This window comes from Mus musculus, chromosome 7 (genome assembly GCF_000001635.26).
Source record: "Mus musculus strain C57BL/6J chromosome 7, GRCm38.p6 C57BL/6J".
NCBI classification, from domain to species: domain Eukaryota; kingdom Metazoa; phylum Chordata; class Mammalia; order Rodentia; family Muridae; genus Mus; species Mus musculus.
Genome location: NC_000073.6, coordinates 139270875 through 139298846, shown reverse-complemented (window position 1 = coordinate 139298846; position 27972 = coordinate 139270875). Strand labels below are relative to the sequence as shown.

The window sequence follows — 27972 nt, the reverse complement described above, 5'->3', positions numbered from 1 at the left end:
AAAAAAAAAAAAAAAAAAACAAAAAAAAAACAAAACCCACTAGGTACAAGGGAATATGGAGGGGATGTGGGCCTAGCTACCACAGGCAGCCGGTGTAAGGGTTGTTGTTGCTATAAGGGAGCCTGGTTCAGTGTCGCCTTTCTGCAAGAAGCCAGCAGATGGTGCCCACCCCTTCAGGTTCTGCTGACCACATAGAGACGACAGAGTCAGGTCACTGGGCAGCAGAAGGTCCTGTGTTAGGCAAGCCAGCCTGTGTGCCTCTGGGGATTAGCCTTGTGGGCTCTAAACTGAGTGCTGGTAGCCACCATTGCCAGGAGGCCCCAAGGAAGCAGTGCTCTGCAGGGCCATTCCCTCCTTTGCTGCTGACCGATGGGGCTCCTGGATTTCTGCAATGGGTTGCAGCTCATTGTGTCCCAGCACACTCCTGAGTGTCACCTGCTAGGAGCCAGGTACTCCTGTGGATGTGGGTCAGATTCTGTTAAGTGGACCTACTGTAACTCTGTGGGTCAGATTCTGTTAAGTGGACCTACTGTGCCTCTACTCGATTTGTAGCCCCTCCCCCCCCCCCAGTTTGGGAGTGTATGGAGGGAAGTGTCCCAGCTCCAGGTGGACCACACCTCCCCAGATTCCCTGAGCACATCTGCTCTATAGCACTGCATGCTCCTATGACCGTGAAAAGGGCAGCCTGTCACCCACATGTGCTGACTGGAAGTCAAAGTCAGATGTGAATATTTCATGGATGGTAACATAAATAATGCACTTAAGCGGAAGGATAATGTGAATATTTTATACATCGGAGTGCAGTTGAATTTAAAAAAATTTAAAAAGTCCATGTTATAGGCATATAGCCTGAGGTCACATGGGAGGCAGTTGGTAGCCTGGGGCATTTCTCAGGCTCAGGTCTGTGTTAAGGCTGCATATCCGCACTTTCTGCTCTCCTGGGGTTACAGTTCAGCCCTTACCTGCCCCCCACCCCTTCCTGATGCCACTATGCCCCAAAGCCCACAGGATCTGCATTCTGGTGTCTCCTGTATTTGAGACCTCAGCAGGTGGCCCTCTGAATAAAGATGGCTCCTCACAGTCATGCTAGGAAGGGCCCAGCTAAAGCAATGGGGCTCCCTACACCAACATTCTGGGGTTCCTTGCTCTAAGGGAGTGAATAGAGGCTTGAGTCCCAGAAAACAAAGCAAGCATTCCAGGGCCTCCAGCCTACCATCTCCTGGCTTCTGTTTAATCTTTCTCTACTAAAAAGGCATTTCTTTTTATATTTTTAGACTTTTGGATAATGTACATTTTAGTTTATTAATGTCTATAATAAAAGCCCAAGAGAAACTCCTCAGTACCAGAAGAACTCGGGCAAGGCCTAGGGCAGGCCTCTCTTTTCTCTTCATACTTCATGTGGGAGCCACATGTGGGAAGGGGATCTAATTCTGCTTCTCTCGAGGTGAGGCGCGGGGGTGGTGGTGGGGGCATCCTTCTTTGGTTTAGAAACCCCACTTACTAAGGTAATGTTTAATTAGTACTGTTATGGCCTTCCTTGCTGTATGTGAGGGCTCTTTAGACCAGTGTCTGAGGGCTGGCTTCCCCTAATGCCCTCCTCCCTCGACCATCACCACCCTGTCCCTTAGAGAGGGAGCCAATGTTGCTCATATTGTATTTTAATTAGGATTTTTGACAGGCCATTTGTTTCCAGCCTCTGCCTGAGCAGACCAGTAGGCTTCTCAGGCTGTCCCCCTCTAAAACCTGAGGGGCTATAGCGGCAGCCCTTCCAAGGCAACCTGGGGTCCTGGGAATGGGTGGGAGGGTGCCGCCAGGTGAGCCTCCCCAACTTCTCTGTGTCGGGAGCAAGGGTGGTCCTACTTACTACAGCCTCCCCAGGCTACATTCCTGAAAACCAGACTGAGGCCACCTGTTCGCACAGGCCCAAACCGGCTTTTCCGGCCGCCTAGCACTCAGCTTCACCGGGCTTCTAGCCTCTGGCCTCTGGTGTGTAGGAGGCAGGGGAGAAGGTTGCTGTGGGGCCTGGTGCTGGCCTTGGAGAGAAACTGGAAATGGGCATCTATCTCTGTCTGAGGTTTGTGTAAAATCAGGAACCTACAAACCCTCCCGTGCCTGGGCCTTCTAGGGGAAGAGATGGAAACGTTGATTCAGAAAGGGGGAGGGGAGAAGGAAGGGGGTGGGGGAGGGCAGGGGGAGGGTAGAAGGAAGGGGGTGGGGGAGGGCAGGGGGAGGGTGGGAAGAGTACAGGATGGGCACTCACCAAGGTTGCACATACTTAGCCCTCTCTGCCTCTCATATCTCCTACAGGGAAAGCTATCAGAGGGGTAGAACCCAGTGGCCCCTCCCTGCTAATGCTGCATCCAGTCCAGGCCCAAGGCACCCAGAAGCTCTGGGCTAACCCTGATCTGCACTGTGACATAGATGACAGGTAAGGGGGCAGCCAGGTTCCTCATTGCTCTGTGATGGTCCCACGTGTCATCCCTAAGGCTTGGGGTCTGGACTACATGTTGGGCCACTCTGGCCACCACCACTCAGGATGCAGTAGGACCTGGATTCCAGGTCTGGAAGCAGACCCACACCCCTAGGAGGACCCCCTGCAACTAGGCCCCCAGCCTGACTGTCATTCTGGCAACCCCAAAAACAACCCACTAGAGAAGCACTAGGTCACTGGCCCCTACTTCCAAGCTCAGGTGGGTCTTGGAAAATTCCCACAGTGAGCTAGCTCCCAAGGCCAGGCTGTGCTTCTGAGGGGACACTACTCAGGGCAGAGGTCAGGTGTGCCTCTCCTCAGAGAACCTCATCATCTCTTGTCTATTAGCTATACAGAGTCCCTGGGGAGCAACCTGGATGACCTTGCTCAGACTGGATCTTCCACTTTCCCTCCTTGTCTATTCTCTCTGACATTTCTTCCCCTACCCTCCTGACTGTTCCCCTTCCTCCTCCTCCTCCTCCCCCTCCCCCTCCTCTGCCAGCTCCTCCCCCTGCCCACACTTCCTCTGTCTCTCCCTGAGTGAGTCAGCAGGGAGCTAGCTGACAGCCCATTGCAATCCCTCTGTCTAGCCACCCTTCTCTTCTAGAATGTTCCATGCATGAGGCCTCCTCTGCACTCAGTCAGGCGTGGACCCTGACTACCTTTCCCCTGAGCCTGCTTTATCTACAGAGGTAGACCAAGCTCTTTCTTACCCTTGGCCTGTCTTCTACTGCTGCTGGTTGCAAGGGTGATTGGGCCTTACCTAAGTGAGAAGGAGGGTCCTTCTTCCCATGGGCCGTGGACATATCAGGGGGCTGTGTTGGGAAGGGCTTGATGCTCATAAGTGGTGGGGGGCAGGGGGAAGGAGGCTAGGATGCCATAGTCAAAGCCCAGATTTACTACGAGCTCATCAATTAGTGGCTCCCACCTTGGGCCCCTCCAGAGAAGTTTCTAGAATCCCATGCCTCTTTTGCAGAGTGCAGCCCACAACTGTAGCCCACAACTGAGGCTGTAGTCCCTCACACTAGGCCTTAACCCCACCCTACTGTATTGTACCCAAAAGGTCCAGCCTTAAGAAGGCTGCAGCCTATGCCTTAAAGTCAATCCCTGGTGTAATGTCTCCAGTCGACTCTAAGACGCCATGACCAGCCTCTATCCCTCAGCCTTCATGAGATCACCCAGGTTTCTGGGATATGGACAGAGCCTGGAGTGGCTGTGCTTACTCAGCTAAAGCATTGTGTCCAGGAGTTGACAGCCAGTGGGGGAGGGACGTTTCAGGTCCCTTTGACTACTCTCCCTCAGCCAAGGGTATTTGAGGTAGAGAGGACGTGAACAACAAACAGCCTTCTTTGCTCCTGCTGCAATGCTGGCAATGGAGGGGGTCTAGGGGGTGTAGGACGAGTCTCTATACAGCAATATGGATAAAGGATTAGCCAAGAGAGGGACAGGAGTCAAGGAACAAATGGGGTGTGAGGAGTTAGGGGACCTTGAGCCTGGGAGCTGTGACAGGGCCAGGCCTCTCTTGCCTCTTGGGGGATAACCAGGCCTAACCACTCAGCTCAGCTCAGGGACTTCAAGGCTTCCGAGTTCTACCACTGACTCGGGCTGGGCTCCTAACAGCTCATAAATATTCATTTAAAAATTAAAGCTCCATTAAAGGGCTAACTGGCTGCTGATACTCACCAATTTTTTTTTTGTGCAAAAAAAGATTTAGCAGCAGAGGATGAAATCCAAGAAGCAATTCATCGGCAGTGAAGAAACATGGGTTCCCTCACAGACCCAGCAGTATCTGGGACCAGAGCACACAAGCAGCCTTTTGTGTTGCCAGGTAGCTGGCTGAGATCCTGGTCTCATGCCTGAAGGTAAACTGTGATCTATTGATTCTGGTGCTGGCAATCTTAGGCCCTGAGTGCCCAAGACTCTCAGATGAGAATGGTAAACCCAGAGGCATACAGATCAAATGCTAAGAGCTGAGGACCTTTGCTCTAAGCTTTAGAAGCCAGAGCTCTGTGGCTCTACGTTCTCAAGCCAGAGTCTCATCATTCTGGGCTTTAAGCACTAGCTATCCTGCACTTGGCAGCCGTTGTCCTTCTAGGCTTTGAATGTGTTTAGCCTGGGGAGTGGAATGTGATGGTTCAAATATGCTTGGCCCAGGGAGTGGCACTATTAGGAGGTGTGTCCTTGTTGGCGTAGGTGTGTCATTGTGGGCTTGGGCTTTAAGACCCTCATCCTCGCTGCCTGGAAGTGAGTCTTCTCCTGTCTGCCATCTGCCTTTGGGTGAAGATGTAGAACCCTCCGCTCCTCCAGCCCCACATCTGCCTGGACACTGCCATGTTCCCATCTTGATGATAATGGACTGAACCTCTGAGCCTGTAAGCCAGCACCAGTCAATTGTCCTTTTTAAGAGTTGCCTTGGTCATGGTGTCTGTTCACAGTAGTAAAACCCTAACCAGGACAGCTTCCATAACCAGAGAGCAGTATCTGGAGGTAGCGTTTGCTAGTGTTGCAGCTCCTGGCCTGGTCTCTGGTGTTAAGTCGCTCTTTTCTTACAGTGACTTGTGGTCTGGGGCATCTTTACCCATGGCTTGTCCCTTCCAGGCTTTGAAGCCTTTGTCATTTCCACCACTTCTACTCTTTACCCTGGGCCACTCTTCAGCCTTCTTGCTTCTTCTATTGCCGTGCAACTGCCACCTCCCCCATTCCTGCCGTCTCTGCTTTGTCACCTGCTCAGCCTGTTCTACTAGTGACAATGATTGAAAGTGGACAAGAAAAGACCACTTTAGAGAACCTTTCAAAGGATCTAATGTTGCAATACAGGGGGCAGCAGAGAACGATGCCTTTGTGCTGGCTGGGGCAGTAAGCTGAACAGCTTGCTTACCTAGTCAGAAAGGGGTGCAGTGATGTTATGCAAATTAAATATTATGTTTGCCCCACTTGCAGTCCTACTGCTGGGCCACAAGGAAAATGGTTTCTAGAGTTCACTGAGGCTTGTGATAAGCAAACGTCTAGAACAAGCTCTTTGGGGCAGTTTTGACCAGAATACTACCTTCTTGAACTGGTGTGGTACTTTGGCGACAAGCAGCCGTGGTTGCAGTACAACTTCCTTGGGTATCTGTGAAGCATTCAGGGCATCTAGTGAGAGCTGTCTCCACGGCTGCCAAAGAGCGCCTGCTTGTCTGACTTGTTTTCAGCTCAAGGCAGCCAGGTCCTAGGACAGAGGCTAACGGCTTTTGGTTATGGTTTTAACACCACTAAAGTCCCTATATCTTAGCTTTAAAGAAAAAAATTAAACATTAAAAGGGGTGCTTGAGTGCTGTGTCTGTAACTCAGTAGAGCAATGACCTAATATGCACAAAGCTCTGGGTTAGGTCCCTAGCACTACACAAAATAATTGTATTTTGTGTAATTGGGTGTAATTGGGTGTAAAATATGGTGGCTCATGCCTATAGAACTATCAATGAGAAGTAAAGGTAGCTGTATTGAGAGTTCAAGGATATCCTCTGACACACAGAGAGTTCAGGGCCAGCCTGAGCTATGTGAGACACTATCTCAAACAAAACAAAACAAAACAAAACAAAACAAAACAAAACAAAACAAAACAAAACAAAACAAACAAAAAACCAAAGTAGTGTGTGTTTAGTCACCAGGGAGTGACACTGTTTGAGAAGGATTAGGAAGTGTGGAGTGGGTGTGGCCTTGTTGGAGGAGCTGTGTCACTGAGGGTGGGCTTTGAGATTTCAAAAGTCCATGCCAGCTTGCTCACTCTTGTCCTCTCTCTCTCTCTCTCTCTCTCTCTCTCTCTCTCTCTCGCTCTCTCTCTCTCTCTCTCTCATGCTCGCAGATCAGGATGTAGCTTTCAGATACTGTTCCAGCACAATGCTTGCCACCGTGCTCCCTAACATGGTGAGCCCTCTGAAACTATACGACAGCCACCCGTTAGTTAAATGCTTTCTTTTATAAGAGTTGCCTTGGTCGTGGTGTCTCTTCACAGTAATAGAACAGTGACTAGGACAAGGTGCTTACAATAAAAATCTGTCATTAATGTCAGAACTTTTACAGTATTATTAACAGTGCCCTGCTCTTTGCTAAGAACTCATTGGAAGAGCTGAGCCAATATATCGCTCTCACTAAGATACAGTCCTCTCTCCTTGGTGGCTCCCCTGAGTATCCATGTGGACTTGATGTCAGTGCCTGTGACTTTGTGGAGAAATGCCATAGGAAGAAACTAACCATGAAGAAATAGGTTGCAAGTGAGCATGCCAGCCCTGTTGGAGGGGCATCACGGGAGCAGCCGTGCAGACTTGTACCATCCCCCAAATCTCTCCTGGGATTCCAGAATAGTTCTGGTTCTTCCTTATCTCTTTAAACATCTCATCTTACACCCAACCACAGCTCAAGAAGAGACAAGGACCTTCCTGTCCCAGGCTGCTCTGTTCCAGCATACCATCCAGTCCCTTTCCGATGTCCCTTGCCTATAAAGGATCTCCTGCTTTCTGCTCTCTGCCTTCTCCCCGCTGCCTCCCCCAGCTCCACTGTTCTTGCCAGCAGAAAGGGCGTGTCTGGATAGAGCCTCAGTACCTCATCTCTAGAGCCATTTGGTTCTAACAGTTGTAACAGTTAAAAATGTACATGTGTGCATCTGTGAACACACACACACACACACACACACACACACACACACACACACACACACACGAGTATGCATGTGTTGTGCCTGCAAACTTTCCTGAGAAATCTTGATCAGGGTGAACTAGGATAGTTTCTGCATGTGCCAGACATTAACGGTGGCTCAGGACACGTTTTCCACTGGTGCTTTGTGATTGCATTTATAAGAGGTGTGGACTCCTTTTTAAATAAGAAAATAGGTTTTATAAAGAAGCCCAGGACAAGGGAGAGTGGGGTTCACGTTTCATTTTGAATTTGCCTTCTTCCCCAAGCTTCTGACGGCATTTGATGAGTTCCTTGGTTTTGCTTTTGACGTGTAGCCCAGGCTAGCCTTGGTTTTGCTTTTGACATGTAGCCCAGGCTAACCTTGGTTTTGCTTTTGACATGTAGCCCAGGCTCACCTTGATTTTGCTTTTAACATGTAGCCCAGGCTAGCCTTGAACTCACACCCCTCCCCCTTCAGCCTCTTTAGTGCTGGGACTGTAGGCAAGCACTGTTTGCCCAGATGAGTAGCCTTTTAAGTTATTCCAATGAATGTCTTCAATCTCCAGATTGCAGTTTCTAGATGTCATTCTTTTTTTTTGTTTGTTTGTTTTGTTTTGTTTTGTTTTGTGTTTTGTTTTTCGAGACAGGGTTTCTCTGTGTAGCCCTGGCTGTCCTGGAACTCACTTTGTAGACCAGGCTGGCCTCGAGCTCAGAGATCCGTCTGCCTCTGCCTCCCAAGTGCTGGGATTAAAGGCGTGCGCCACCACTGCCCGGCTAGATGTCATTCTTTTGCTTGTGCTATTTGTGACCCCCGAGATTTAGTTGTCTGGTCTTCCACTGCTTGACATTGTCCTGATTCGGTTTCACTGGGGCTACAGAGAACATCAGAAGTCACATCCATCCACCAAGGTGTGAGTCAGAAGCAGGAACAACATAATCCAGGGAGGGGAGAGAGATGGAAACAAATCCGATCTCATTTAAAGTGCGGTACCCAAGCCAGGCAATGGTGGCACACACCTTTAATCCCAGCACTTGGGAAAAAGAGACAGACTCAGGCATATCTCTGAGTTTGAAGCCAGCCTGATCTATAGGGAAAGTACTAGGACAGCCAGGGCTACACCAGCAGCTCTGCAGCCGAGCATGCACTGCTTGGAGGAGGACGCTGCTGTGCTTGGGGGCCATGGGGGATCTCAACAGCTCTCCCCTTAACTTTCTGTGCTACTTGAGTTCTCACACTACTGTAGCTTGAGCCTTAGCTGACTCCTCTGTGACTGTGTGGTGAAGTCTTGGTCCTCAGTTTGGTGCTCCAGTGAGATCATGGAGTCTTAGGAGAAGGGACTAACTAGACATAGAGCAGAGGACTGACTGTGCCTTTGAAGGGGTTATTAGCACCCTAGTCCCTTCCTCTTGCTCTCGGCTTCTTGGCACCTATAGAGTAAGCAGGGATCTCTGCCACACACACACCAGCCATGATGCTCTCAGCTGACAAAGCCACAGAGCTAACCCACCTTGAACTGGAACCCCTGAAACTGTGAGCCAGGGTAAACCTTTACTTCCTTCATTGTCTCCTGGACTTTGTCACAGTGACCAAATACTAGCTGGCACGTTTTGGCTTGTTTTTGTTTTTGAGGAAAAATTAATATTAGATCATAAAATGTCCTTTCCTTTCAGCACTCATTTCACAGGCTGGCAGGGTAACACCCTGATCTCACATTCCTGAGACCCTGCACTTGTTGTTTCCACTATCCTCCAGGGATAGGGTGTCTCCAGGCCTCACAAAGGTACCTGCTACAGATGCAGTTGGCATTGAGCATCACTTGGCAGCCAGTGTGAGGAACATGCAGGGTAGAGATGGCAGAGGATGGGGAGGAGTCTGGAGAGCAAGGACCTATACCTTGGCAGGGTCCAAAGAGCATGGAATGAACGCCCCAGAGAAGACAATGAGCCTGGATCCTCCAGAGGAGCAGGCACAGCATCCAGGCCTGTGTTAATTACGACTGTGTCACTGTGGGCTGAAGTTAAACCTGATTCTTCCTCCCAGCCCCAGAAAAAAGACTCAGGCTCAAAATATATTTACAAATACCTTGTTCATATAACTAGGCTCTACTCTGACCAGATCATAACTAAAATAACCCAATTATTTTAGCCTACATGGCTGCCATGTGGCTGGGACCTGTGCTCAGGTATCATGTGTCCATCTTGTCACCCTTTCATCTGTCTCCCAGAATTCTTTCTTCTCCCGGATGTCCCGCCTCTATTTCCTACTTAAGCCGTAGGCCATAGGCTTTTTAATTGACAGGTGATGCATCCATACAACACACAAGATTTTCTCTCTACAACAGTGATCCAAGTATCTAAAGGAACGGGTTGATGAAGGAAAACCTTAATCTGGAATGTGGTTTATCAGGGTTCATTCAGCTCCATGCACCTGGGCAGACCGTTGTGGTGGTAGCGGTTTGTGGCCAGGAACAGGTTGTTGACCTCAAGGTAGACATGAAATAAAGAATAAGAAAAATTATAGCTGACTGGAGGCCAGCTATAATTTCAAAGGCACAGCTCCCCACCCCCCACAACTTGTTTCCCCCAGCTAGGTCTACCTACTAAAGTTTGTAGACCCTCCCAAACAGCACCATCAGCTGGGAATCAAGTGTTCCATATGTTCAGCACACAAGCCAGACAGTGTCCTTCTGGCACCTCTTGTCTAGAATAGAGTGGTGGTCAGGCAGAGCAAGTCCCCATTCCTACTCCCACCCCTGAACCATCTGATGGGCTCTTCAGCAATCACAGATTACGGTGGGTGTTTGACTGTGCCACCTGCCAGGGAGAGGAATGTTATAGAATTCAGCAGAGCCGTCCCTGTGCTGTTGATGACAGCTTCACCCGATCAAGGCCACAACTGGACAGACATAGAGGAGCCTGGAGGTGAAGGGGAGGCAGTCTTGGCTGTGGTGCTGTTTTGATGATCACAGTTGCGGGGGAAGAGCCTGTTCTAGACCTTGAACTCACTCACTTTAACAGCAGTGTGTACAGTACAGAAGTCTCTGCAGTTTGCTCTGTATGGGAGGGACTGGGAGGAGCAGCCCTGAGTTTTCTCTGGACCGGTCCCATGTCTGCTCGCTATGTGGGGCTAGGGGTGGTGTATTAGTCGGGGTTGTTTTTAGAGGAACAGAATTTACAGGCTAGGGTCCAGCTAGTCCAACAATGGCTGTCTATTGACAAGAATAGGTTCAAGAATCCAGAAGTCGTTCAGTCTCAGCTGGACTTCAATATATTCTGGAATCCCCTATGAAGTGGGTTCTAATGCCAGTAAAGGAGTGGACATGCTTTAGAGAGCAAGCTGGCAAAGAGAGAGCAAGCTTCCTTCTTCCATGTCCTTTATGTAGGCTGCTAGTAGGCTGCTAGTAGATTAAAGGTGGATTTTCCTACCTCAAAGATCCAGATTAGAAGTGGGTCTCCCCATTTCAAATGATTTAACGAAGAAAAAAAATTCCTTACAGGTATGCCCAGCTTTAGTTAATTCCAGAGTGAGTCAAGTTGACATCCAAGAATAGCCATCACAGGTGGGGAGTTACAGACATTCAGGGTGGGTGGGAAAGGGGGGTATTTCTCCAAGATTATTGTACACAGAGCAATGGGCAATTGTACACCCAGCCTAGCTCTCAGTCCCTGCCCCTAGCCTGTCCCCAACAGAAATTCACAGGGACAAAGTCCAGCCCCTCTTAGGATATGAAGCAGGGGTCTTGGAGAGATCTCGAGACCTAGCATGTGGCAGGTGAAGAAGGACTAGGTGTCTGCTAAACCATGGGATTAACATGCTCTTGGCTCCTGATGCCTGGTCAAGCTAGCTCTCAAATAAGCAATGAAGAAATCTGAGGCCCTTGGGGTCAAAGTGGCTCAAAAGTTACTAAGCTGTCAGGCCTGAGTTAGTCTCACCACCACACACCACCTCAACCTCTAAGTTTCCTAAAATAAATAATTTTGTTCCAAAGTAGAATAAATATACAAAGGCATCCTATAAATAAATAAGAAAATATTAGCATCAGTGTCCTTTTGGTTTTGTTTTTGAATAGGCAGGCTGGAAGGAGACAGTCAAATGGCTCAGTAAACACCAAGGGTTATCTCGTGAGTAGTCACAGACTTGTACAGTAAGAGTACTTAACCAAGTCTTGTATAGTAAGGGTACTTAACCAAGTCTTGTATAGTAAGGGTACTTAACTAAGTCTTATACAGTAAGGGTACTTAACTAAGTCTTATACAGTAAGGGTACTTAACCAAGTCTTGTATAGTAAGGGTACTTACCAAGTCTTGTCCAGTAAGGGTACTTAACCAAGTCCCGTGTAGAAAGATTGAGGTACAGCCTCCCTTCAGACAGAACTTGTCTTTCACCTGCCACCATACTGCCAGCGACCAACCTGAGAGCATCAGCATCCAGTGACATTGAGCTGAAGCCACTCTGTTTCGAGCAGGCTCTGACCTGGACTGGGCATGTCCCACTTGACCACGCAGTTGTACATGTGCCCTTCCTCCGAACGGCTGTCCTGCTGTCAGACCCTCATGGTGGTCTGAGCCCTTCCCCTCTAGTCCTCTAGTCCTCTAGTCCTCTAGTCCTCTCTCCCTCTCCCTCTCCCTCTCTCTCTCTCTCTCTCTCTCTCTCTCTCTCTCTCAGATGGGGTTCTCTGTGTAGCCCTGAATGTTCTGGATCTAGTTCTATAGACCAGGCTGGCTTTGAACTCATAATGATCCACTTGCATCTCCCTCCCAAGTGCTAGGATTAAAGGTGTGCACTACCACTGCTCATCTTCCTTTACCTCTCTTTCTTCCTTCCTTCCTTCCTTCCTTCCTTCCTTCCTTTCTTTCTTTCTTTCTTTCTTTCTTTCTTTCTTTCTTTCCTCTCTCTCTCTCTCTCTCTCTCTCTTTCTTTCTACGTTTCTTTCTTTTTTAAAAGAATTATTTATTTATTTTATGTATATGAGTACACAGCAGCTATACAGATGGTTGTGAGCCTTCATTCGGTTGCTGGGAATTGAATTCAGGACCTCTGCTCGCTCCGGCACTGCTTGCTCTGGCCCAAAGATGTATTATTATATGTGAGTACACTGTAGCTGTCTTCAGACGCACCAGAAGAGATCAGATCTCATTACGGTGGTTGTGAGCCACCATGTGGTTGCTGAGATTTGAACTCAGGACCTTTGGAAGAGCAGTTAGTGTTCTTAACCACTGAGCCATCTCTCCAGCCCTCCCATTACCTTTCATTAGTGAATCTCTGAGCTGTTTCTCAGGGCTGATTTCCTGGAGAGTTGATAGCCGGGTATGCACATATATGTGAACATTTGTACACATACACATACACACTTATGTACATCTTGCCCTGGGCAGAAGCAGGGCTGTTTTGCATAAGAAGCACAGGCAAATTCTTTCAAAGCCTGGCCCTTGCATCCCTGTAACCCGCAACTCCCTGGATGAGAGGTTGTCCAAGAAAAGAGCCACAGACTGGTGTAGACTGTTCACCAGGAGACCACTTAAAAACAGGATTACTTATAATAGTCAAATCTGAAAGCCATCTAAATTTCCAACCATGGAAGTCAGATTATGTAACTCTCTGCACCCACGCAGTGGAATGCCAGGGGTCACTCAAAAGGGCCCAGGGTAAGAATCAGCTACTGTGGGAAGATGCCTCCCGTGTGTGGCATTTGGGGATAGAGCAGATTGAGAGGGAGATACCAGCGCATGACAGTTGGCTCCTTAACCTTCTTCACACCTCTTTTGCAATGGATCAAAGCCTGGGGGGTGGGGGGGGTGCTACTCAAGTCGCGTGCCAACACCTGGCGGTCACTAAGTAAGGAAGCTTGAAGTCTCCACTCTGCTCCCTGCTCCTGAAAGAGAAAAAAGGAGGGGGAGCGGCGGGGCTTAAAAGGACAACCACTCCGCGTGGGAGGATCGGGGAAATTGCTTTTACTTAACTGACATTTCACTGTGATTTTCCCACTGAGCGTATGTCACTCTTAATGTTCTAGAGGAGGAAGGGAAATGCCATGGCTCTCATTGCAACACCACGCCTGCCATTTCCTTTGCGATTTGGATAGAACGTTCCCTGCAGGGGTCTTTCCAGAGCATCTTTGTTTCCTAGCCGTCCATGTTCTACTTTACACTGGAGCCTTAGCAATGACTTCACCTGGAGCCAGGAAGTGCCTAGAACACCCTCCCTGAGGGACACATTCCAGCAGGGTGTGCCATCGGTGGTGACTCAGTACATAATAACCGAATGGACAACTGGGACTCCTTAGTAAGAGTCGGCCTAAACAGTCCTGTTTGTGTAAACAAACCTCAATGCTTGAAGTAAAATGATGTTGTATTCAGATTGTTTCAGCTGCCTTCACACCACACACACACACACACACACACACACACACACACACACATACACACACATACCTATATGGCCCCAAAAGAAATATGCCAAAGTGGTTAACTGATTTAATCTCTAGTGAGTTGAATGTGGGTAATTTTACTTTTCTTTTAGAATGTTTCCTTATGTTTCTTTCCTTTTTTAAAAAAAAAGGGTTTATCTTTAGTTATACGTGTGTGTGTGTGTGTGTGTGTGTGTGTGTGTGTGTGTGTTAGATTAGATCCCCTGAGCTAGGTGGCTGTTCGTCACTGTGATGGTTTGTATATGCTTGGCCCAGGGAGTGGCACTATAAGGAGGTATGACCTTGTTGGTGTAGGTATGTCACTGTGGGCCTGGGCTTTGGATGAAGATGCAGAACTCTCAACTACTTTAGCCACACATGTGCCTGGATGCTGCCATACTCCTGCCTTGATGATAATGGACTGAACCTCTGAGCCTGTAACCAGCCCCAGTTAAATGTTGTCCTTATAAGAGTTGCCTTGGTCATGGTGTCTTCACAGCAATGAAACGGTAACTAAGACAGCCACTGGACATGGGGGAACTAAGCTCAGGTCCTCTGGAAGAGCAAGAAGTGCTGTTAGGTGCCGAGCCATCTCTTCAGCTCCATCCCTCTGTTTCTTGGTAGTTTACAAAGAACAGCAACTTTTTATAATGAGAACAGAGCAACACAAGGGAAGGAAGGAAGGAGGGGCTGGCATTGCTGAGGATTAGCTTGGGCCTGCACTTCTGGGGGCAGGGTCCTTCAGGGCTGCAATCACTGACAGTAATGGTTAACTTGACGGGATCGAGAATCCTGTGGGAGAGCCATCCTCTAGAAACACCTGTGAGAGATTATCTAGATGAGCTCAGCCTCTGAGCATGACTGTACGGAATGGTTTAGGTTACGTCAATTGAGGCAAGGAGCCCCACCTTTACTGTAGGTGAAACCATTCCGTGGGCTGGAGTCCTAGCCTACAGGAAAAGGGGACAGTGAGCTGAGCACTGGCATGCATGAGTCTGCTTCTCATTTGTGGATACAATGTTACCAGTGGCCTCATGCTCCTGCTGCCATTACATCCCCATCATGATGGGCTGTGTCCTTCAAACTGTAACTGAAACACTTCCTCCCTTCCTAACTGCTGGAGGAATTTAGGACAGTAATTTCTGTCACGGCAATGAGTAAATTGATACACTGAAGGATGCCCCAGGCTCCAGGAAGAGGCCTGGCATTTCCTGTGTGGCTCCGGGCAGAACTGATGAAATGAGCAAGCTAGCTGCACACATAGAGTAGCAGTACTACACACAGAGACCATTACCCATTAGGGCACGATGTCTCCCAACAGGAGGAGTCTGGTGTATGAATAAGGTGAATTGAGGTCATGGGTCCATTCTAAACTTCTGTTCCCTGTCCTGCTGTCTGGTACACTGTAATATCTCTGTGGGGCTCAGAGAGGGACAGCTGTGTGTCTGGCCCTATACTTGGGGCTCTCTGGATACCACTCATCAGCTCTGTCCCCAAGCTATGGCTGAGAAACGGCACACTCTGGCCTGTCGAGCAAGCAAGGGTTTCAGGAACAAGCAGGATGTCTTCTGGCCTTGGTCCCCCTCAAAAGGCTGCCCTGACCCTGGCTGTTCCTTTAGGGTTGAATTAGGGTACCATTCCCACCCATTTTCTCTGTCCTTAGAGCACCTGGACACATGGCCTGTGCTTTGAGGTGAGGGGTAGGTAGAGAAACATTAAAGGTTACAACAGACCCTGTGCTCCTGTGGGCTGTTCATTGGGATCCAAATCCCTGAGGGCCCTTGCTATTTGTCACAGTCCAGGCTAAGTAAAGGGGCTCCTGGATCCTTGCTTCTGATGTGAGTGTCATGGAGTCTCCCGCCCAGGCCATGTTCAGCGACTGCAGGATGTCAGCTGGCTGAGTAGATGCTCCAGAGCCCGGGAAGTCCTGAGAGGGAAAAGCTAGTTTGTGGAAACAGCCATCTAACCTCTCTCAGTGGATCCCTGAGGTCTGGCTGGCTTTGCTGTTGGGCCTTACTGGGTTTTCCCTCTTAAGGGGCTCTGTGGTGCGACCTAGACTACTGTTTGGCTAAATCCTAAGCCTGGAGAACCCAGGAATTGAGCCCTCCTGGTTTCTGCTGCAGACTGATGTCCTCTGAATTCACGTTACAACTTAACCCCCAAGATGACTGTGTTGGGAGGTTTATTTAGAAGTAATCGGGTCTTCAGGCTCTGCCTCTACAGAAGGCCCGGAGGGAAGCTGAATGCCCTTCCTACTGTCCTCCTGCGAGAGGACCCAGACACCAGGTCCTTTGGAACGAATAGCAGCCTCACCAGACTTCAGATGAGAAAGACGAGACCTGTCTCCCCGAGGCAGTATCAACTGAAACTCCTCTCCCCTCCCCTTCTCCCTAGGCCCCATACTGACTCCTGCTCAGGCCTCCTAGGAGGAGCCTTCCCCAGGAAGTCCTCCCTGGCAGTGGCTCCTTCTTCATACCTACACTACCAGGTCAGCTGAGGCTCAACTGTCAACTTCCCAGGTTAGAGTAACAAAGTTCTAGGGTCTGCAGAGATGGTTCAGTGGCCAAGAGCACATACTGTTCTTCCTGAGGACCTGAGTTCAATTCCTAGCATCCCAACAGGTGCTTGTGACCCAGCTCCAGGGGGATCTGACACCTCTGACTTATGAGGCACTTACATTCATGTGCTTAATACCCCAAAACACACATACGCATAATTAAAATAACAAAAATAAATCTAGGGCTGGAGAGACGGCTCAGTGGTTAAGAGCACTAACTGCTCTTCCAGAGGACCTGAGTTCAAATCCCACGTGGTGACTCCCAACCATCTTAATGAGAACTGATGCCCTCTTCTGGTGTGTCTGAAGACAGGTGACAGTGTACTCACATATACAAAATAAGTAAATCTTTAAAAAAACAATCTAAAAGAATCTATTGTTCACCAGCTCTCAGGTCTGATGTTTATTGTATCACAAAACAATGAGGTCAGCCACAAAAGCCTGCTCAGACTGCAACAGGTCTCGGGAATGGAGGAGGAAGTCATTCGACCCACCCCTGGCTGCACACCATCAGGCCTACCTGCTGTTTGCTCAAGGTGGCCACACTGGGACATGGTCCAGACACTGCTAGAGCCTTCTCCCCTGACCCCTTACCTTCCAGGGCACCACCAGGCATCCATTTCAGGAGAAGAAGCTCTTTCTTCCTACCAGATACAACCTTATTTCGCATCTCCTGTGTCAATCAGGTATCCAGGATGTCCAGATGCAATGCACAGAGATCAGGCTTTGGAACATAAAGAAGTACTGTAGAGCCAATGGTGGGCATGTGCAGGAAGTCCGCAGGGAGATAGTCCCTGAGGCAGAGCTCGCTGGTGGAAGCCTGGAAGCAGGCGGGGTCCTGGCTAAGCTCAGCAGAAGGATGGCCCCTGGCCTTGTCCTCTAAGTTCTGCCTGGAGCCAGTAGGAGCAGCAGACAGGTGCAGGGGCTTATAGAGGGCACCAGACACCCATGTGGGTAGCACGGGCCCCTACCCCTAGCTGAATGGCAGCACATAGTGATAAGAGCAGTTTATACCTGTGAATATGAAATTGACTTCCGTTTTAACTCTAGTCCAATATTCACTTAAAGGAGAAAATGGTGGTTGTTTTTAATGTTAAGCATTTAAGTCCCACCTCCACCCCCTTTTTGAGACAGTCTCTCCCTTTGGAGCCCAGGCTCTTGTGGAACTCTCTATGTAGTCCAGGCTAGCCACAATTCTGCCTCTGCCTTTTGACTGCTGGGGTTACTAATGTGTGCCACCACACCCAGCTTAACTATGCAAACAATGCATGCTTTTAGTTCTTCTGTTTGCTCCTAAAGCAGACATATGCCAATCAGCAAAGAGGAAATGCTATGTATTGAATCAAACATTCAGATATACCTCAGGGTGATGCAAGAACAGGGTGGTGGGGGAGGGGAGAATGGGCTGGCAGGTGGCTGGACCGAGGGCCTGATTGATCCTGTCCTGCCTGCTGTTCTCCCTGCTAGTCACTCTTTCTGGCTAGGGCCCAGCCTTCCACTAGCTGGGGGCAGGGAAGGCATTTCCTTCTCTACTGGGCCCACATCTGCTGACTGGACAAAGGACTGCGTGTGATCCTGTCTGTGGAGATACCCTAAGCCCCTCACAGCAGCCCCAGGCCAGGCTCAAGGGTGATCTGTGGGAGAAGACCATTGGTAGCTGTGAAGGCTGGGGTCCCTGAGCCCCTCCCACCCATCTCTTTCTGTGGTCTGCCCATGTGCCTGGAGTGCCCGGTACTTTCTCAGCTCTTTTTACTGGGGCCTGGCCTGCAGAGATCTTGGCACCTGTGCCTTCCGTAAGTGAACCTGAGACAGAGATGCTTCCCAGACACCTGGGTACTGGGTCTTTCAACAGTGATGGACAGTTGGCTTTGCCCCAGTCAGCTTTTGCTCTTCTATGGTCCTCTGTAGCCTTCTCTCCTGAGGAAACTCTTGGTGGCTCTGTCACTGTCTATACCATAGCCCCTGCTTGTGTGCTTGCCTCCACCCCATCCCCTGTGCCCCCCCCCCCAAATTTGGATCCCTGGTCTTTTTCTCACCTATTCCCTGAGCAGGCTGAGGCCTGGCTCTGGGCTCACCCGCACTGTCCTACCTTTTCACAGCATTCACATTTTCTAATGCAGAGGATGTGGCTGGGGAGGAGAAAGACTAGACCTGTCTCCCTGAGGCAATATCAACTGCAACCTCCTCTCCCTCTCCCCTTCCCTCCTCCTAGGCCCCACACTGACTCCTGCTCAGGCCTCCTAGGAGGAGCCTCCCCCAGGAAGTCCTCCCTGGCAGTGGCTCCTCCTTCTTACCTTCACTGTTCCTGTATCCTGTCTCACTGAGGGAGGTGGCACTCAGGGAAAGGGGCTACTCTGTAGACATTATTGTTTCTTGCTTCCAGCTAGCAAGCCTTGGAGAGTGGTAGCACCTTCAAGCTCTCAGCCAGGTTTGGGCTTGCTTTAGTGACCCTGCTTGTTGCCCTCCGTGCTGTTTGCTAAAGGCAGTTTACCTGAAGGCTCAGGGTCAGGAATGGTGCATTGCTAGCTGGATAGAAAGCTTGGCTCTGGGCCCAGGAGGCTGCTGCAAGAAGCCTTAGGCCTGCAGAGAGAGCATAAGAGTACCACAGAAGCCCAATGCACTACATATACATACACAGATGCTCAAATATATTCACACACACAGATATACAAGCACACACTTAAAGATACATACACCCACATGGATTTAGAGGCACACCAAAGCCCCAGGGCACACAAGCTCACATGCAGAGGCTTGCAGGACACAGACCCAAGACACTAACACATGCACCTTATGAAGACCCCAGATACAGAAGTCAACGAGGGAATGCTTCGCCCACAGTGTCACACACTCACATGAGGATTCTTGTGTAGACACACACTCCTCATCTCATTACACACAGACACACACCTTCCCTCTGGAGCATCCCAGCCTACGCCCACCACAGCCCCAAGGGGCACAGGCATGTTGGTCTGGCAGCTAGCTGCAGTTCCCTAGGAAACGCTGTCACCACCATGTCATCAGAGAGCCCCGGGAGGCCTGGGGCATGTGCTGGATGAGCCCAGTGCCTATCTGGAGCTTAGACTCCAGAGGATGTGCCAGATGAAGAAAGGGATGCTCACTCAAGGACCCAGGTAGGCCCCTGTGCTAGAACCTGGAGGAGAAGAAAGGTGGTGTGGGTACCCTTTTCACACTCCTTGTCTCCTCTCAGGTCTGCAATGCCCACAGAGTGCTTTTGTTCATGAGACATGTGCTTTCCTGGAGATAAAAAAAAAATGCCATGAGAATGAGGAGCTGTAGAAAATGAGCCCTAGAGGCCAGGTTTTTTCAGAGGAAACAGGATGACAGTGGAGAGCTACGAGGCTCAGTACACACAGAGAGGAACAATAGCCTTCTTAAGGGTCCTGACTAGAGCCCTTTTCTCAGTTTTGCCCCCTGAGCAACCTCGAGTGTGGGTGCATATGTTGATGGAGCAGAGGCAGGGCCAGGAAGATGAGAGAGAAATTTGGGAATCTAGACAGGATGCCCCACTCTATCTCCTATGGCTTCCAAAGCATGTCAGGGCCTGCCATTGGGGCTCTCTGTGGAGCATGGGGGTGGAGGGAGCCTGGGAGGCCTGGACACTGGGGCCAAGTGGAATGGTCAGAATGACAATCATGGAAGGCTGGAGTCGGTGGGTGTACAGCAATCGCAGCCTTTCCCATTAGAGGAATCTTTGATATATCTTATCTCCAGGACATCCTAAGCCAAGAGTTGTGGATGGAGTATGGTCACCAGGAAGGGGGGCCTTTATCTGCAAAATCCCAACTCTATTTCTTTCTTGTACTAGCTGTCAACTCCTGGCTCTGGCTGGCCCCAAGTTCCAGGATCTGCAGGAAGCAGGGAGTGTATGTGCTCCGTGGAGGGAAGGGGTTAAGCGACAAGGGTAGACATGACAGGATGGGGGAGCTGGAGAGATGGCTCAGAGGTTGAGAGCACTGAGTGCTCTTCCAGAGGTCCCGAGTTCAATTCCCAGCAACCACATGGTGACTCACAACTATCCATAATGAGATCTGATGCCCTCTTCTGGCCTGCAGGCATATATATATATATATATATATATATATATATATATATATATATGCAGAACACTGCATATATAATAAATAAACAAATCTCTTTTAAAAAAGAAATGAAAAGAAGAGGCAGGATGGATGGACAGGGTAGGAGAGAACAGAAGCCCTGGGAAGGCAGAAAGTGGAGGCCCTGGGTAGCTTCACACTCTCAAACAACACCAAGAACAAGGCTGCCCAGTGCAGGCAGGACTCTCAGGACCACCTGTCAAGACTCCTTTTCAAGTCTCACTTCCTTTCTAAAGCAGCAGTCTTCCCTCTCTGGGTCTGTATGTCCATTCACACAGCATACACACTTCCCTAGGTGGGGGACTTGATGAACAGGAGCCAGCCCCAGGCCCTACCCACCTCATCTACCTGGCTTGACCACAATAACGACAGTGACTATGACAATGATGCAGGTGTGAAGGTCATGGTCCTGATGGTGGTGAGGCCTGGTGATGGTTATGATGGTGGTAGAGTTGAAGATGATGGTGGCAAAGGTGATGGTTATGATGATGGTGGTGGTGGTGAAGTTGAAAGTGCTATGAAGATGGTGAAGGTGATGATGGTGTGGATGATAGAGGTGATGGGGACGTGGTGGTGCTGGTGAAGAATGGAGGTGTTGAAGATGAGAATACTGATGAAGATAATGAAGGTGATGGTGTTAATGATGGTTCTGATGATTGTGGTCAAGATGAAGATAGTGATGATGTTGATGATGGTGGTGCACCTGTAACCGACTTCTTAGGCCCTCAGCATGAGGCCACCGGTGACCCTTGCTGCTTGCTGGATGCCTGGGGTCTCTGGGGTCAATCCCTCCTGAGCTCTTAGCCACTGATTCTGACTCACAAGAAGACAGTGAGATGTAACCATCTCGCTTGCTGTGTTAGGAGGTATTAATCACACCCCACGCACCCCCGCCCCTTCCACAGAGCTTAATCAGCTTCTCCTGAGCAATCTGCTTTCTCTCAGGGCAGATGAGTGAGGTCCCCAGCCACTGTGCAGATGTCACAAGCCTGCCTGCTGCTAATGAAGATGCAGCTTTAAAAGCAGCGTGTTTGCGGGCTTTCCTTCTTTCTTTCTGTCTTTCTTTTTCTTTTCTTTTTTCTTTTTTGAAATGGGGGCAGGGGTTGGGGACAGGGTTTCTCTGTGTAACCCTGGCTATCTTGGAACTCCCTCTGTAGAGCACACTGGCCTTGAACTCGGAATACCCACCTGCCTCTGTCTCCTGAGTCCTGGGATTGAAGGTGTGTGCCATCCCTACCCAGCCACACGTTTGATTTTTAAAACACATTTCTTTTTTTTAAATCCCTGTTAGCATTCTTTTCCTTGATTCTCAATATTTCCATATGTCTGTGGAGTAGAGACTTCATTCATGAGAACTAGGAACTTGGACAAGAAAAACTAACTTTTCTATGTTCACTGATTTCTGACTCAAGCGACCATTTCCTTCTCTTGAGAATATTAGCAGCCATGGGACTTTGCTTCCCGTAGAAGATGTGTTCACCTCACTTCACAGCTGTCTTGAGTAAATTATATGTTGCTTGCCCTCTCTCCAGCCTGAGCCACAGGGATGGCTCTGTTGCAGTGGGACTTTGGTATCCGGTAGAGCACATGCATTGCGTTTCCCCAAACCTGTGCTGTCTATGTTTTGGAAAACTTGTCACTGTAACTGGAGTCCTTTGTGGCCTTGTGTGTCTGTTCATCTGAATCAGTGGATTGCAAAATTTGCGGACAAAGGCTTTTATATGATGCTGCAGTGGGAGGCCTGGCAGTGTGACTGTGGCCAAACCCATAGAATGTAGCTCCAAGTCTGTTCTTACAAGGTGTGGAGATGTCTTTCAGTCACAGTGCCCATACCAACACACCCGGACAAGTCATCCCACTGCCAGAAGTGAAGGGCAGGGGAAACCATGGAAAATACATGAGACTCTCCAACTACGAGTTAACTTTCTGTAATCAAAGTCTACTCTTTAAAAAGTCAAGTCTATTACCCTTTTTTAAATCTATGAATTGCAAAATCAAAAGATCCAGTGGCTGGCAAAGCACCCACCCACCCACACTACCTGGGAGCAATGCAGGAGTCTGGGAAAGAGGCCGTGGGTCAGACCAGCAACTCTGCCACCAATTGGCTTGCAGGCCTGCACCTGCCAGAACAGGGTTGCCCTTTGTCTCACCATTCAAGGAGTAGGGCTGGAAACCACAGGGCCTCTGCCGATGGGAAGTCATTGCCAGTGATAACCAAGCATAGCGCGGAGCCGTGGGCATGCGTGGAAGGAGCCGTCACGCTACCTTTCCCCATGTGCACGTGCCAGCATCAGCCAGCAGCCCTGCTCTTTGACACACCTGCGTGCTCCATCCCCAGCCATGAGGATCTAAAATTACTTCCTAGCATCAGTGTTTCCCATTCTGAGTGTACACGTGCTCCAGTTTCAGCCACTGCAATCACAGTAATTAAACCAAAAAGCTCAACTCTGGGAAGAGGCAAGGTATTTCCAGTCTTGGCATTGATAACATAATTAACATCTGTTCAACATTCTAGACCCTGCACTGGTGGGCAAAATGCTTTTCAACTCCCAGTAAACACTGATCCAACCACAAAGCCCCAGAGAGGGCAATACATTATCCTGTGAAAGTTCAGCTGTGCAGCAGGGCTGGGCATGTGTAGCCTGATAGGGTTTGTTTTCTCCCGTATTTTAGAATCTCAGAACCAAACGCAGCTCAACAATCAGGCTAAGTGATTAGCCTGCTTTAGCACTGATCTGATTGAAGCTAGACTTCAGCACATTAAACATTTCAGAGGAAAACGTACAATATGTGAGGAGGGTGCTGCCAAGCCAAGAAGAGGCTTGTTGTCTGTAGGAATGCTGCCAGTTAGCAGGCGCTCTAGGGAACTGCATAGAAGACAGAATACTTACGACCAGTCAGTCGCCAGGCTGAGAACGGCCCCGTGCAACCTTCTGCAGGACTCAAAACACATGTGATGACATTACAGGCAAGAGAAGACACACCAGGGCCAGTGTGGACTGTGCTTAGCACAGCAGCCGCCATGTGCTCAGACGCTGCCAGCTTCAGATTCACTGCAAAGGCTGGGAGTATGTGGACAGACCCAACGCTCCAGGCACAGGAGGAGGCTTAGCGCAAAGGAGGCACTGACTCTGAATCAGGAGTTCCTTCCCATGAGCCACACCAATGGCTCTCACTAGTGTGAGCCCAGGACAGGGTGAAGTGGGCTCCTGCCTCATCCCTTGGGCTAAGGCACTCTGAACACCTGTCTGTAGCAGGGACATCTGGAGGACCTGGCTGGGCATCCCACTAGCATTACCATCCCTAGGGACCACCCTTAGCAGCTAATCTGGTGGCATGGGATGGATGCCTCCAAGTTTGGTCAGGAGAGAGGAAGCCCAGGTGTGGTCTTGGAGCTAAAGTACAGCTCAGTCCTTCCTTCTTTTAACAGAGCTGGTGTGTGTGTGTGTCTGTGTGTGTGTGTGTGTCTGTGTGTGTGTGTGTGTGTCTGTGTGTGTGTGTCTGTATGTGTGTATGTGTGTGTATGTGTGTGTGTGTATGTGTGTGTGTCTGTGTGTGTATGTCTCTGTGTGTGTCTGTGTGTGTGTCTGTCTGTGTGTGTCTCACCTGTCACTGTAAGTCACCATTATGGCTCCTACCTGAAAATGATCCCAATCTGTGACCCATAGGACCCAGAGGCCACATACAAACCCGTGTCCACACAGAAACCAGAGCACTCATGTTCTCGGTAGCTTTACTCACAGCGGTGCAAGATCTAGGTGCTACTGGGTCAGAAAATGGGGTGTTGTGGAGGTGGGTCACAGATAAAGGGCTTTCCCAGCTTGTGCATGGCCCTGGGTTCAACTCCCATTGCTTCAGAAAAACAACAACCCAAGACAACAAGAATAGTGCAAAACGTGACTCATCCATGTGGCAGAACCTTATTCAGCCTTAGAAAGGATGGAGCAGGAATGCATACTGCCAACACAAACCTTGGTAACACACTCAGTGAAAGAAGGGGCAAACCACATACGGCGGGACTCCAGGGACACAGGGCATGGATGCCCAGGATAGGATGGCTCCTCAGGCAGAAGTCAGAGGTCATGAGGCTCCGGGGATAGCACAGTTTAAAGATGTGGCTTTTCCATCGTAGGATATGATGATGTCCTCAAGTAGGCTATCGTGTTGTATGTGTCTGTCTGTGAACACACAAATAAAACCCACCCATTGTACCAGCCTCTCAACAAGCCCCTCAGATGAACAGTCAGGGTGGGCCTCTGTGGTGAGTGGGTAGCAGGAAAGATTCAGACTCGACAGGGTCTGCTCAGGCTAATGTCCTCACTGCCTGTGTCACGTGCTGGATTCTGGTCTTCCCATTCCATGCAAGACTGAAGAAGGTGGGCATGCTCTCTGTGGCTTCCCAGGGACCTTCTAGGGGAGCTGTATGACTCATAGGCCCTGCGTGTGTGCATCTCACAAACTCACTCCTGTGCAAGGATAGGACCCTCTGCAAGGTCATCTGGGGACATGGGGAGCCAGTCCTATGCTCCAGAAACCCTGGACATCCCAGGCCCCTCTGTCCTAGCCCCTCCTCTTTCCTACCACCTGTGACTGCCCCATCAGTACCACCAAGTGCCTTGCTAACATGTCTCCTTTATAGTCAAGTCACCACATGACCCTACTTCTATGGGCAGCTACCTCTCTGTCCTAGTGTCCAGCCTCAGACCTCTATGGTCCCAACTTCTAATTCCCACCTACGCCTTCCAGCTCCCCAGACACCACAGTCCCCTCTAGCTGTGGACAATGATCCTGTTCTTCTGTGGGCTTCACAGGGCCCCATTCCTAGGCTCCATCTCTCCGTTGGCCAGGAAGGCCAGGTGGCCACTCTTTCTGCCACCTTCTAGAATCACAAGGAAGGAAATCCTCCCAGTGCCCTACGGTGACCAGGGCTTGCCCACCCTAGGAAGAGCTTCTGTAGATCCCAGTGCAAAACCCAAGGCAGTGTCAGGCAGGGCAGGAGCTAAAAATAAACCAGCCTGGGGAGAGGCTGGTTGGCGCCTCCGGAGGGGGGGCAGACAGGAAGAGAGCCTGGGCTGGTGACAGCAGTAGCCATAGTCCTAGGAGAAGCAGGAGGAGCCACAGACTCTTACTTGAATCCACAGAGAGCTGTGGGAGGAGGAAGTCAGTCCTGGATCAGACCTGTGGGCAGCTCCCCCTCCAGCCACAGCCCCTCCTTCTGGCTGGGCATTGGTCAGCTCTGGAAGCTTCTTTAGGTTTCTGGGGCACAAAACAGCTTAGCCTTCCTGAACAGGTGATGACCACTCTCAGTCAGGGGCAGGCTCAACCTAGCCATCCAGACAGCCCATCCCTACCTCTGTGTGTGTGTGTGTGTGTGTGTGTGTGTGTGTGTGTGTCCCTGCTGTGTGCACCTCTCCTCTTCCTGGCTCACTCCTTCAGGCAGAGAGGGTCAGGGTAGGGGAAGCTCCCATGGGGGTTAATCTATCCAGGCCATTGCTCCTTCTTCAGTGTCCAGAGGGACAAGTTGCCACTAAACACCAGGCAACTATGAGGAGCCTAGGGCATGCAGGGGGAATCTCAGGACATGGGGAGACACAGGGAACATGGAAGGGAGAGCCAGGCAGAGCTTCTTGATGGCAGGAAGCCAAGTCTGAAGAGCAAACATCTGTGAATGCCAGAAAGACTCTCTGGGAAGAAGAGCAGAAGCACATATGGGAGGAGCCCATATACTTTTATCTTCTTTTACTAATTCTTTACCACCAACAGTGGTTACCTCAGAGTAAAAGAGGCCCTGCAGAGATCACACGAGGGTGTGGCACCACCAGGCTGCATCTGAAAGTATCCAGCCTTGGGGCCTTCTGCTCAGTGGACAGAGACCAGGAACTAGTTGGGGGACTATGCCCTTGTAGTACAGGGCTCCAGGCTTGATGTGGGACCCATGTTGTGACCATGGGTCCAGCCCACAGGGATGACTCTGTCATTGTCTCTTCCCAGCTCCTCCTTAGCCATGAGAGAGACCCACACTTCGAGGCCAGAGGCAAGAGCACACAGAAGTAGCTAAGGTGGCCCCAGGAGTGCAGGGCCAAACCAGATCTGTCCTGGGGTCAACAGTTCTGCTCTCCAGGCCTCTGCCCAGCTTCATTCTGTCCCACATTGCTAGGCCACAGTCCCAGCAACCCACAGCCTCCAGGGCAGTCTGAGCAAGCAGTAAAGGGCATTTCCTGGCTGCATCCTAGAGATGCATGGGGAGTAGAAGCTTGGTGGGGGTGGGGAGGAGGAGGAGGAGGAGGAGGAGTTTAGGCAGGGATTGGGGTTGGGGAGGCAAGTGACAGAAAAGAGTTCCTTGTGCATGCTTGGGACTCTATTTCTTGAGGCCTCTGCCCACAGATCCTTCATGTTGTTCCCCATCCAGGCTGTTCAGTATCAGAACAGTGACAGCTGGCCTCAGCACATGGCAACTGATGGTCAGCCCTGATGAAGAAAGGATAATGGAGAAAGAGCTGGTTGTCATGTCACCGCTGCTCACATGAAGGATGCTGGATGGCTAATCAGTGGAATAGAGCCTGTTCTTAGAGTATAACTATGCCGAGAAGGAATCACACCAGCACCCAACCTGGCTAGCTCCCAACTCCGGCAGCCTCCTACATACACACATGCCTTTGAAGGGGAAGGCGTCGGAGCTTCTCTGGTAGTACTCTGTTTTGTTCTAAGTGAACCAGCTCTTGCCTGCTGGAGTCCATGGGAGTGGGAAGGGGCTCAGCACCAGCTTTCTCCGTCGAATGTCTCCAAATTCACACTGGACACATTCCCCATACTTCTACTAGTGCCTGGGGTCCAGCTGTTTGTTCTTGTCACCTCCTTGGGAGCTCCTTGCTCCCAGACAGGGACTATCCTGGGAGCTAACCTTGGGTAGCCCTTCTGTGTATTAATTATATGGAAGTGTTAGCAAGGGGACACAGAGGCTATAGTAGGTCTCTCATCTGAAGCCAGAGCAGAGCATGGCACTCAGGGCAGCCCCACGAGTGGCCTCCCCACCACTGAGTAGACAGAGGCCTGCTGTCTGAAGTGCTCCAGGCCTCCTTGTGGGGAATAAGCCCTTGTGAGAGGGTTCCTCCAAGGTAACTCACCAGGACAGGGAGGATTGCTGAGAAGGGAACCCCGAGAGTTGCTGAGAAGAGTCAGGCATCACCTTCTGGGAACCTGTCCTTTGGTGTCAGCCCAGGAGTAAGGTAGGGTCTTTTACCCCCATTTCCCAGCCCAGCCTCCAGTGTGCTATACCATGAAATCAGACTGAGAAGAAAGAATGGCTAATGTGCTTTTTTGTTTTTGTTTTGTTTTCTGAGACAGAGTTTCTTGGTGTAGCCCTGGCTGTCCTAGAACTCACTCTGTAGACCAGGCTAGCCCTGAACTTGGGAGATTCACATCCTTCTGCTTCCCAGGTGCTGAGATTAAAGGTGTGCACCACCACTGCCCAGCTAATGTATTTCTTTAAAAGGCAGTGATCGAGGGACTTAAAGCTAACTTCACTTCTCATTACATCTAAAGCATCATCTATGCCCTATCATAACTCAGGACAGGTGCTGTCCCCAGGCTGGGAGTGGATGACAGGTAAGACAGACTTCAGGGACTGACTCAAAGCTTTGGTGCCTTGGGCCTCTGAGCCCATCAACAAGCCAGAGAGGGCACTGGCCCTACATGGGCAAGCAACTTAGAGCAAGCAACTGAGCAGGATCATATTGCATGAGTGATCGAGGGACTAGACAGCAGAAG

At 50.0% G+C, this 27972-nt stretch overlaps 2 long non-coding RNA genes across 3 annotated transcripts; one reads left to right on the top strand and one right to left on the bottom strand.

The window, feature by feature from the left end:
• The first annotated feature begins 1914 nt into the window (after nt 1–1914).
• Nucleotides 1915–27581, top strand: Gm32486. 2 transcript variants are annotated; one of them, XR_389965.3, is made up of 4 exons: nt 1915–2074; nt 2308–2428; nt 4179–4332; nt 26615–27581. It is a non-coding gene; the product is annotated as a predicted gene, 32486 (long non-coding RNA). The 2 variants fall into 2 exon arrangements; XR_880989.2 differs by lacking the exon at nt 4179–4332.
• On the bottom strand, nt 16475–20048 carry Gm51504. Its single transcript, XR_003946895.1, has 2 exons — nt 18379–20048; nt 16475–16808 (listed from the first exon to the last, which is right to left on the bottom strand). It is a non-coding gene; the product is annotated as a predicted gene, 51504 (long non-coding RNA).
• Nucleotides 27582–27972: the final 391 nt, after the last annotated feature.